The following is a 9,565-nucleotide window of genomic DNA, read 5'->3' on the forward strand; positions in this document are numbered from 1 at the left end:
TGGCAGCTGGGTGGCGTGGCTTCCTGGCCCTACGAGGCACATTAAGATTCAACCATGAGATTCCAGCAAAGGTAGTCAATTACCATTCTTGTTGTGTTTATGCAAACATCAGGACAGTAGATAAATTAATCTTGATTTGGCTTTTTAATAGCCATGGAGGAATGTTAAGAAGAAAAATCCTATTTCAATAGAAGTTGTTACTTTCCCTTCCACCAGACCATTTGTTAAGATATGCCCAGTACAGGCCTCTAGCAACGGTGGAATAGAAATGCAGCCCGACTCATGATTGAGCCGGAAGTTCCAAGACAAAGGGGGGAATGAAAGGGCGAGGGCTATGCCCTCCCCTCCATCTTGCCTGTATCCTCCATGTTGGGGCCACGTGTGGCCTTCTTCCCGGAAGCCCAGGCCCCTGCTGGCCACGCCCGGGATTTTAAACTAACCAATGACAATCAAGGGAAGTGTGCGCCGTAGATATGACCACATCCTGTGTAACAAGACCCGGCTTTCGCCTGGCCAATCGGCAGGGCCCACAATCCCCTCGCTCCACCCCCCTATTAAAGCCGGTTTTTTCCCACGGGAGGGCACTCTGTTCTGGTCAGTGGGCCGGCCGGGAGCAGAGTCGGGTTGGTGCCCCCAATAAAAGGACCTTCTGCTTTTGCATCGAACTGGCTCCCAGTGTGGTACTTTAGGGATCTTGGAATCTGGGCATAACAGAAAGTATTAAATAAAAATTAATAACTATATTTTACTTATATACATATATCTTAAATGTTATAAAGGTTTTGGCTTCTAAGAAGGGCAAATAAAGTAACAATATATTTCTTAAAATCCAAACAGCGAAATTTTTCAGCAACGGAAATTTAAAATAACAAAAAGCCTCTAGCCGCCTGCATTTTAATTAAGCTGGAGGTGGGGCAGCATTTGTGCCTCATGAATCAGACCTGTAAGTTTACTAAATTTGCTTGCTTTGCTTTTTTAATAAAGATAGCTACTTTAATCACTTAAATAAATTAGCTTTTAAAAATATAACCAAGGTCTTATATAAATTAAGTTATATGAGAAGCCAATATCTTTGTAAGCAATTTAATCCTAATAAAGTCTTCTAAATTACTGAGGCTTCCCATAATCCCTCTGTATATGCAAATAAGCCAAAGGGGATACTCTTTAAAAATATAATTCTAAATTTAATAAAAAGGAGAAACTTTAAAATTTTGAAATCTCTTCCACTAATATTTACAGGGTAAACTAAAGATTGTTGTTAAAGTACCAAATCTGAACATAAGTACAGTCACCATAAATGAATAATAACATGAAATATATGGCCTTGCGGCAGTATTTGTCAGTTTTAAGAAACAACCCTGTAGATTGCTTAGTGTTAAAAAAGAAAAACCAAAACTTTCAAGAGAAACTGTCTAAGCTGTCCTAGAAATTACTGTGGAAAGAAATAAAGAGAGGTTTTTTTCAAGTGTTTGAAAGTTATAATTAAAGACCAATATATTAGGCCTCAAAAGGAAAAGTAAATAAATTGAATTTTTGCCTCTCTGACAAAGATATGTGAAATTACTCAAAGACTAAGAGCAGAAATTTAATTATGTCATTTACTGTCCATAACTTAGGACAAGTAAAGTTAAAAAAGTAAACTTTATTTCGGATTGATTTAAATTGGCTAATTAAAATAAGTGAATATTCAAGAAAACTTAATTGTGCTGTGCAGGAAACTGTTCCTGAAACATTAACTAAATTTTTTACTGATAATAAAAAACTTGCTTAACATGCAATAAATCCAAAGAAGTTATATTTCTATACAGTAAAATTAAAAGTTATCAAGACTGCATTGTAAAATTTCCAAAAGGCTCCTAATATTTAAATAAAAAAAAAGGGGATAGTGGAAAAATATGCTGTAAGTAAATGCCTTAATTGCTTTAAAATTTTTACTTTGAAAATTATTTTTCACTTGTAATGCTAATAGCAAGACACCCATAAAAACACACATGGTGTCAAAATAAGCCAAAGGAAAATCCTTTGGGCAAAAATAGAAAGGATCCCAGGTCTAATTTATGAAAAAAATCCTTTATTAACCTTTGGTAGAGAATATGTTTGTATATTTCCAGAAAACTCCTCCAAGCCCATATGGATTCCTGCAACAACAGATCACAGAGAGGAACTGACCAAACTGCTCCAGCCACAGAATAAGCAGTGGCCTCCACGAGACAAGAAGAGAAACAGTCCAGAAATGAAGATAGTGAAGACACCTTGCCTTACTAGCAGTCAGCAGCTGTGTGTCGCTGCAGGTTGCCCAGCACCAAACCAGAGAAAGTCAGACCTGCATTGCCACCATTTGTCCACCATCCAGAACTAGAATTGAAAGGGCAAGGGCTACGCCCTCCATCTTGCCCCGTATCCTCCATCTTTGGGCAGCCATGTGCTCAGCGGAGCTTCTTCCCGGAAGCCCAAGCCGCTGCTAGCCACACCCAGGATTTCTTTAAACTAACCAATGACAGCCAAGGGAAGTGTATGCCATGGAGATGACCACATCCTGAGTAACGAGACACTGACTTGCCCTTGGCCAATTGGCAGGGCCCACAGTGCTCTCTCCTCCCCTTACTATAAAACCTCTCTCCCATGCTCTCTCGCCCTCTCTCTGCCACTTGGCTTACCGTTGCATCGTTGCAACGGTGAGTGTGGTCGGGGAGCCGAACTAGTTCGAATAAAAGACTCTCTGCTTTTGCATAATGGACAAATTCCTAGAAAAATACAACATTCCAAAACTCAATCAGGAAGAATCTAAAAATCTCAATAGGCCAATAACTATGGAAGAAATTGAAGCAGTCATCAAAAAGCTTCCAGCAAACAAAAGCCCAGGACCAGACGGCTTCACAGGGGAGTTTTACCAAACATTCAAGGAAGAACTAAAACCTATCCTCCTCAGACTACTACAAAAAATTCAAGAAGAAGGAACACTTCCAAGCTCATTCTATGAAGCCAGCATCACCCTAATACCAAAACCAGGTAAAGACAACACAATGAAAGAGAATTACAGGCCAATATCCCTCATGAACATAGATGCCAAAATCCTCAACAAAATCTTAGCAAAATGGATCCAGCAGTACATCAGAAAGATCATACACCATGACCAAGTAGGATTTATCCCAGGGATGCAAGGATGGTACAATATACGCAAATCAATAAACGTGATACATCACATAAACAAATTGAAAGAAAAAAACCACATGGTCATATCAATTGATGCAGAAAAAGCATTTGACAAAATCCAACACCCATTTTTTTTTAATATATTTTATTGATTTTTTACAGAGAGGAAGGGAGAGGGATAGACAGTTAGAAACATTGACCAGCTGCCTCCTGCACACCCCCCACTGGGGACGTGCCCGCAACCAAGGCACATGCCCTTGACTGGAATCGAACCCGGGACCCCTCAGTCCGCAGGCTGACGCTCCATCCACTGAGCCAAACCTGTTAGGCCAACACCCATTTTTGATAAAAACTCTCAGCATGGTAGGAGTAGAAGGATCATACCTCAACATAATAAAAGCCATATATGACAGGCCCACAGCCAACATCATACTCAATGGACAAAAACTAACACCATTTCCGCTAAGACCAGGAACAAGACAAGGATGCCCACTCTCACCACTCCTGTTCAACATAGTCCTGGAAGTATTAGCCATTGCAATTAGACAAGAAGAAGAAATAAAAGGCATCCAAATTGGAAAAGAGGAAGTAAAACTGTCCTTATTTGCAGATGACATGATATTATACATACAAAACCCTAGAGACTCCGTCAAAAAACTACTAGACTTAATACATGAATTTGGCAAAGTAGCAGGATACAAAATTAATGCCAAGAAATCTGAGGCATTTCTATACACCAATAGTGAACTTTCAGAAAGAGAGATTATAAAAACAATCCCATTTACCATCGCACCAAAAAAATTAAGCTACCTAGGAATAAGCTTAACTAAAGAGGTAAAAGACCTCTACTCAGAAAACTACAGGACGTTGAAAAAAGAGATAGAGGAAGACATAAACAGATGGAAGAACATACCGTGTTCATGGATTGGTAGAATCAACATCATTAAAATGTCCATACTACCCAAAGCAATCTATAAATTCAACGCACTTCCCATTAAAATACCAACAGCATACTTCACAGATCTAGAACGAACTCTCCAAAAATTCATCTGGAATAAAAAAAGACCCCGAATAGCTGCAGCAATCCTGAGAAAGAAGAAAGTAGGTGGGATCTCAATACCAGATATCAAGATGTATTACAAAGCCACTGTTCTCAAAACTGCCTGGTACTGGCACAAGAACAGACATATAGATCAATGGAATAGAATAGAGAGCCCGGAAATCGGCCCGAACCAATATGCTCAATTAATATTTGACAAAGGAGGCAAGAACATACAATGGTGCCAAGATAGTCTCTTCAATAAATGGTGTTGGGAAAATTGGACAGATATATGCAAGAAAATGAAACTAGATCACCAACTTACACCATACACAAAAATAAACTCAAAATGGATAAAGGACTTAAATGTACGACAGGAAACCATAAAAATTCTAGAAGTATCCAAAGGCAACAAAATCTCAGACATATGCCAAAGCAATTTCTTCACTGATACAGCTCCTAGGGCAGTTGAAACTAAAGAGAAAATGAACAAATGGGACTACATCAAAATAAAAAGCTTCTGCACAGCAAAAGAAACCATCAACAAAACAACAAGAAAACCCACTGCGTGGGAAAACATATTTGCCAACGTCATATCTGATAAGGGACTAATCTCCAAAATTTATAGGGAACTCATACAACTTAACAAAAAGAAGATAAACAATCCAATCAAAAAATGGGCAAAGGACCTAAATAGACACCTTTCAAAAGAGGACATTCAGAAAGCCAAGAGACATATGAAAACATGCTCAAAGTCACTAATCATCCGAGAGATGCAAATCAAAACAACAATGAGGTACCATCTCACACCTGTCAGACTGGCTATCATCAACAAATCAACAAATGACAAGTGTTGGAGAGGATGTGGAGAAAAAGGAACACTCGTGCACTGCTGGTGGGAATGCAGACTGGTGCAGCCACTATGGAAGACAGTATGGAGTTTCCTCAAAAAATTGGAAATGGAACTCCCATTTGACCCTGTGATCCCACTTCTAGGAATATATCCCAAGAAACCAGAAACACCAATTAGAAAGGATATATGCACCCCTATGTTCATAGCAGCACAATTCACCATAGCTAAGATCTGGAAACAGCCTAAGTGCCCATCAGTAGATGAATGGTTTAGAAAACTGTGGTACATCTACATGATGGAATACTATGCTGCTGTAAAAAAGAAGGAACTCTTACAATTTGCAACAGCATGGATGGAACTGGAGAGCATTATGCTAAGTGAAATAAGCCAGTCAATGAAGGAAAAATACCACATGATCTCACTCATTCATGGATAATAGAGACCATTATAAACTTTTGAACAATTATAGATACAGAGGCAGAGCTGCCTCACACAGATTGTCAAACTGCAGCGGGAAGGCCGGGGAGGGTTGGGGGGCAGGATGGAGGGGGGTAAGAGATCAACCGAAGGACTTGTATGCATGCATATGAGCATAACCAATGGACATAAGACACTGGGGTGTAGGGGAAGCCGGGGTATAAATCAAGGGCGGGGGAAAAAAAAGGACACATATGTAATACCCTTTGTAATGCTTTAAGCAATAAAAAAAAAAAAAAGGAAAAAAAAAAAGACTCTCTGCTTTTGCATCGGACTCGGCTGGCTCCCTGGTGTGGTCTAATGGGGATCTTGAAATCTGGGCATAACAGAATATCATTGCTGACATATACACATAAGAAGCTGTTGGACACTGAAATTGGGACTCAAAGAACTATTGGCCCAGAAAGAAACTTACTGCAAACTGATTCCTTCAATGCCTGACAGCAATTTAAAGGGACATGATAGAACTCTGTCCTTTTCATTGAATTTAAAAATCTTAAAACATACATTCTTGTTAAATTTAAATAATCAAAAAGGGTGATATGCTGGAAGCCAATTTCAGCATGTACAACAAGGGCTGAATCATCTGGCAATAGCTGATGTCATTTCCCAAAACCTAAAAGCGATGCATAAATTGATTGCTTGCTGCCAGACAGCTCAGGGCATCTTAATCTACATGTTATTGCCTCCTACTGGCCAAACACCTGAACAGCCATAGGCTAATTCTCCCCATTCTGACAATGGACTGTGTATTCGAAACCTGACCCTTTGAAGTGTATATCTCCACCTCGTCCTAGGACAAATTGTGTTAATAAAAAGCATGGGGTCCTGAGACGAGGAGATCTTAGTTTCTTAAGCTAGGCTCCTCTGATCCCCAAATGCCTTTCAAAATTATATTTCATCTCTTGACTCTTTATTAAGTTACACACAGTCCCTTGTCCAGATTGCTAAACCCTTCTAGATGCTGGAACAAGAACCCCGGTATTAATGGCATCATGAACAGGGACTTCCTGAACCCTTGCAGCACCAATAAATGACTTTTAAAATAACCAGCTGAAGTTCACAGGAACCCACAGCATAAAAAAATCAATCGATCCCAGTCAGCCAGGGGGCAGAGTATAACTGGGCATTTCAGCATCACTGCCTGCCCCCTGGGCTGGGACCACCTGCATACACAGAGACAAGGAGACTGACTGCCCGTACATGTGTCCTCCACACATATGACACATACTAAAATGCACAGGGCACACGCTCAACTGACACACAAATGAGCAGAACCCTACGGATACACATGTGCACAAGACACACAAGGGCACATTCATGTGTTCACACAGGTGTCCAGACACGTGTACACATCAACATTCCAAACACATGTGCACACACTCACAGACATATACACACCTGTGCCTGCAGGCCTAAAGGAGACACATGGCTACTTGACCAGCCCTTTGGAGACCCTGGGCCTTCTCCTGCATAAATCACCCCTCAACTGTCAATCAAAATAACTTGCCTTCCAGCCAACCCCTTCAATCCAGCCACCCCCTCAGTGTATGCCCTGTGGTCCCTAAGCAGAGAAGGTCCTCAATGCAGGCCCTGCCCTCCCAGGGGACACCCAGGTAACAGGCTTCTGAAGCTCAGGCAAGAGCCATGGACAGAAAGGGGTGGAGAAGTGCCTACTCACCAGCCCATCGCAGGTGCTGAGCGCCACGGAGGAGGCTTCACTCACGCCAGCCACGTCTCCAATGTAGAGGCAGGTTCCAAGCAGGGGCTCCACGCGAGTGGTGCCCGACTCACCCTGCCACTCCACTGTGGCCCCGGGAGCCACAAGGCGAGAGTTGGGCTGCAGCCGCAGGTGCAGGTCTCGGCTGAAGACAGTGATGTTGTAGAATAGGCGGCGGTCAGGGTCCTCCTCACTGCCTCCAGGGAAGCCCAAGGTCTGGGCGGTGGCAGCCCTGCGGGCCCGAACCCCGGCCTGGGCGGTCGTCACCGACACCACGCGAGACACCAAGCGGCCCTGACACCAAGCGGCCCTGGGCGTTACTGCCAGGATGCGCTCGGCTCCCTGCCCCAGGGGTCCGCCTGCAATGGGAAGGAGCATTGGAGCCCCCGGGACCTGGGAGCTCCCAAGCCCTGCTGAGCCCGCATCACCCCCAGTCCTACCCCCAATGCGAAGGGAAGGACATTCCTCCAGGCAACCTTCAGAACTAGCCTGCACCTCCCCTGCATCTGCCAACCAGGAACGGTAGTTAATACCTTGCCCTATCCTTGCACTCTGGGGCAGGACAGGGCTCAGGAATGGGTCGCGGTGGGGGAGGCCTGAGATGGAGGCCCCAGAGTCCAGAAGACAATTTTATAGAAGAGTTTGCCTCAGCTCCCAACTTCTCTCTGCCTGAAGTCCCTGTCCCCCTCCAATTGCCTTCCCATCCCTCCTTTGCAGCCTGGGAGCACAGCCTCCTCCAGACCTGGCCCTCCCTTCTGAGCTCTGGCCGGTTGCAGCCGGCAAAGCTCCTGAATCTAACATCCTGGACTTTGCTCTCCCCCAGGCCCTGCCTGAAATAGCCTTTCTACACTCTACCCACATTTTCCAACTCAGCATCCCAGGCATACCTCTCCATTCTGGGGCAAGTTTGTTCTGGAAAATAAATTAATAAAGTAAGTAATAATAATCTCTTTTTTTCTGCAAAAAGCTTTATTGTTTCATTTGGTCCAATGCATGGAAGAGGGCTCCAGGGTGGTTAAAAGAATAGCTAGTAGTTTTGGGGAGAAGCTCAAGTAAAAGCCAGAGACACCAGGGGATGCAGAGGGGCCCCTCAAAGGCCTCTGGGCTCCAAAGGCTCCTGGTTGTGCTTGAGGTGGAGCTTTTTGAAGAGATACTCACCCAGCCCAGCCTGGGGGGCAGCCAGCCTGCAGATGTTAGTCAGGTGGTCGCCCATCTTTTTGATCAGTTTCACCTCCTCATCCAAGAAGTGGTTCTCTGATAAGTCACAGAGATGAGGGTCTGCATGGGTAGAACCCAGGGCCTGCAGCTCCCAAAGGGACTGGTTCAGGTTCCTCTCTAAGGCCAGAGTGGCTTCCATGGCATCCTGAGTTTTGCCCCACTCATCTTGGGAAGGTTTCAGCACCTCCTGGAAGAGAATGTGGCTGCCACCCTTGTTTTGCAACTTTAAGAGATGCTCAGCGCCCTGGCGCTTCTTCTCTGCCAACTCACAGAAGAAGTGGCCCATGCTCTTGAGAGCCTCAAGGTCCGAATAGAAGCCCATAGAAAGGTAGGTGTAGGAGGCCCACAGATGCAGGTTGGTCAGGCGGTTGACCACAGCCTCCACCTCGGTGGAATAATTCTGACGAATCTGGGAGCTCATGGTTGTTCGGCAATAAGAAGTTAAGGTAGAAAAAAAACACGGTGTGTTTGCTGGTCCCGGAGGTGGTGACTGGATAAGACGCAGGAGGGTGGTAGGAGGCTGGAAGAAGGGGTGTCCCTGGGTCTGTTCTGTCCAAACACTGTTGAAACAAGAGGCAGATCCAGGACCACCAAGAGCACTCTAGATAGTTTTTTTGCAGATAGGAACAGCGTTCCATGCAAGACAAAAAGCATTTTGTTTTGTTGAAAAGTGAAACTGACTTCTCAGCTTTTGGGTATCTAATGGCAAATTAAATCCACCTTGCCAAGAAAAAGAAATTATGAAAAAATAATTATAATGCAGAAAATAATTGGTGTATTGAATGCATTTCCTGATTTTCTACCTTATAATGGTTTTCCTAAATGGCAACACAAGTATTAAGAAAACAAAACATATTTGATGGAAATTCTCGCCTTTCCCTTTTTTAAATTATTTAGTAACAGTGGTAGCTAAGAAATTGTCTCAGCTCCTATAAAAGCCTCTATGCTAACTGTGGCCAGAAAATTAGTAATTATAACAGACTAGAGGCCCGGTGCACAAAAATTTGTGCACTCGGGGAGGAGAGGGGGGTCCCTCAGCCCGGCCTGTGCCCTCTCACAGTCTGAGACCCCTCGGGAGATAATGACCTGCTGGCTTAGGCCTGCT

At 43.6% G+C, this 9,565-nt stretch overlaps 1 pseudogene; it reads right to left on the reverse strand.

The window, feature by feature from the left end:
• Window positions 1-6,622: 6,622 nt before the first annotated feature.
• LOC139011527 (ferritin light chain pseudogene) lies at window positions 6,623-8,881 on the reverse strand (annotated as a pseudogene).
• Between the last annotated feature and the right edge of the window lie 684 nt (window positions 8,882-9,565).

Source organism: Myotis yumanensis, unplaced genomic scaffold, assembly GCF_028538775.1.
Source record: "Myotis yumanensis isolate MYYU_CA2020_CCGP unplaced genomic scaffold, mMyoYum1.0.hap1 SCAF_5, whole genome shotgun sequence".
In the NCBI taxonomy this organism is placed as follows: Eukaryota; Metazoa; Chordata; class Mammalia; order Chiroptera; family Vespertilionidae; genus Myotis; species Myotis yumanensis.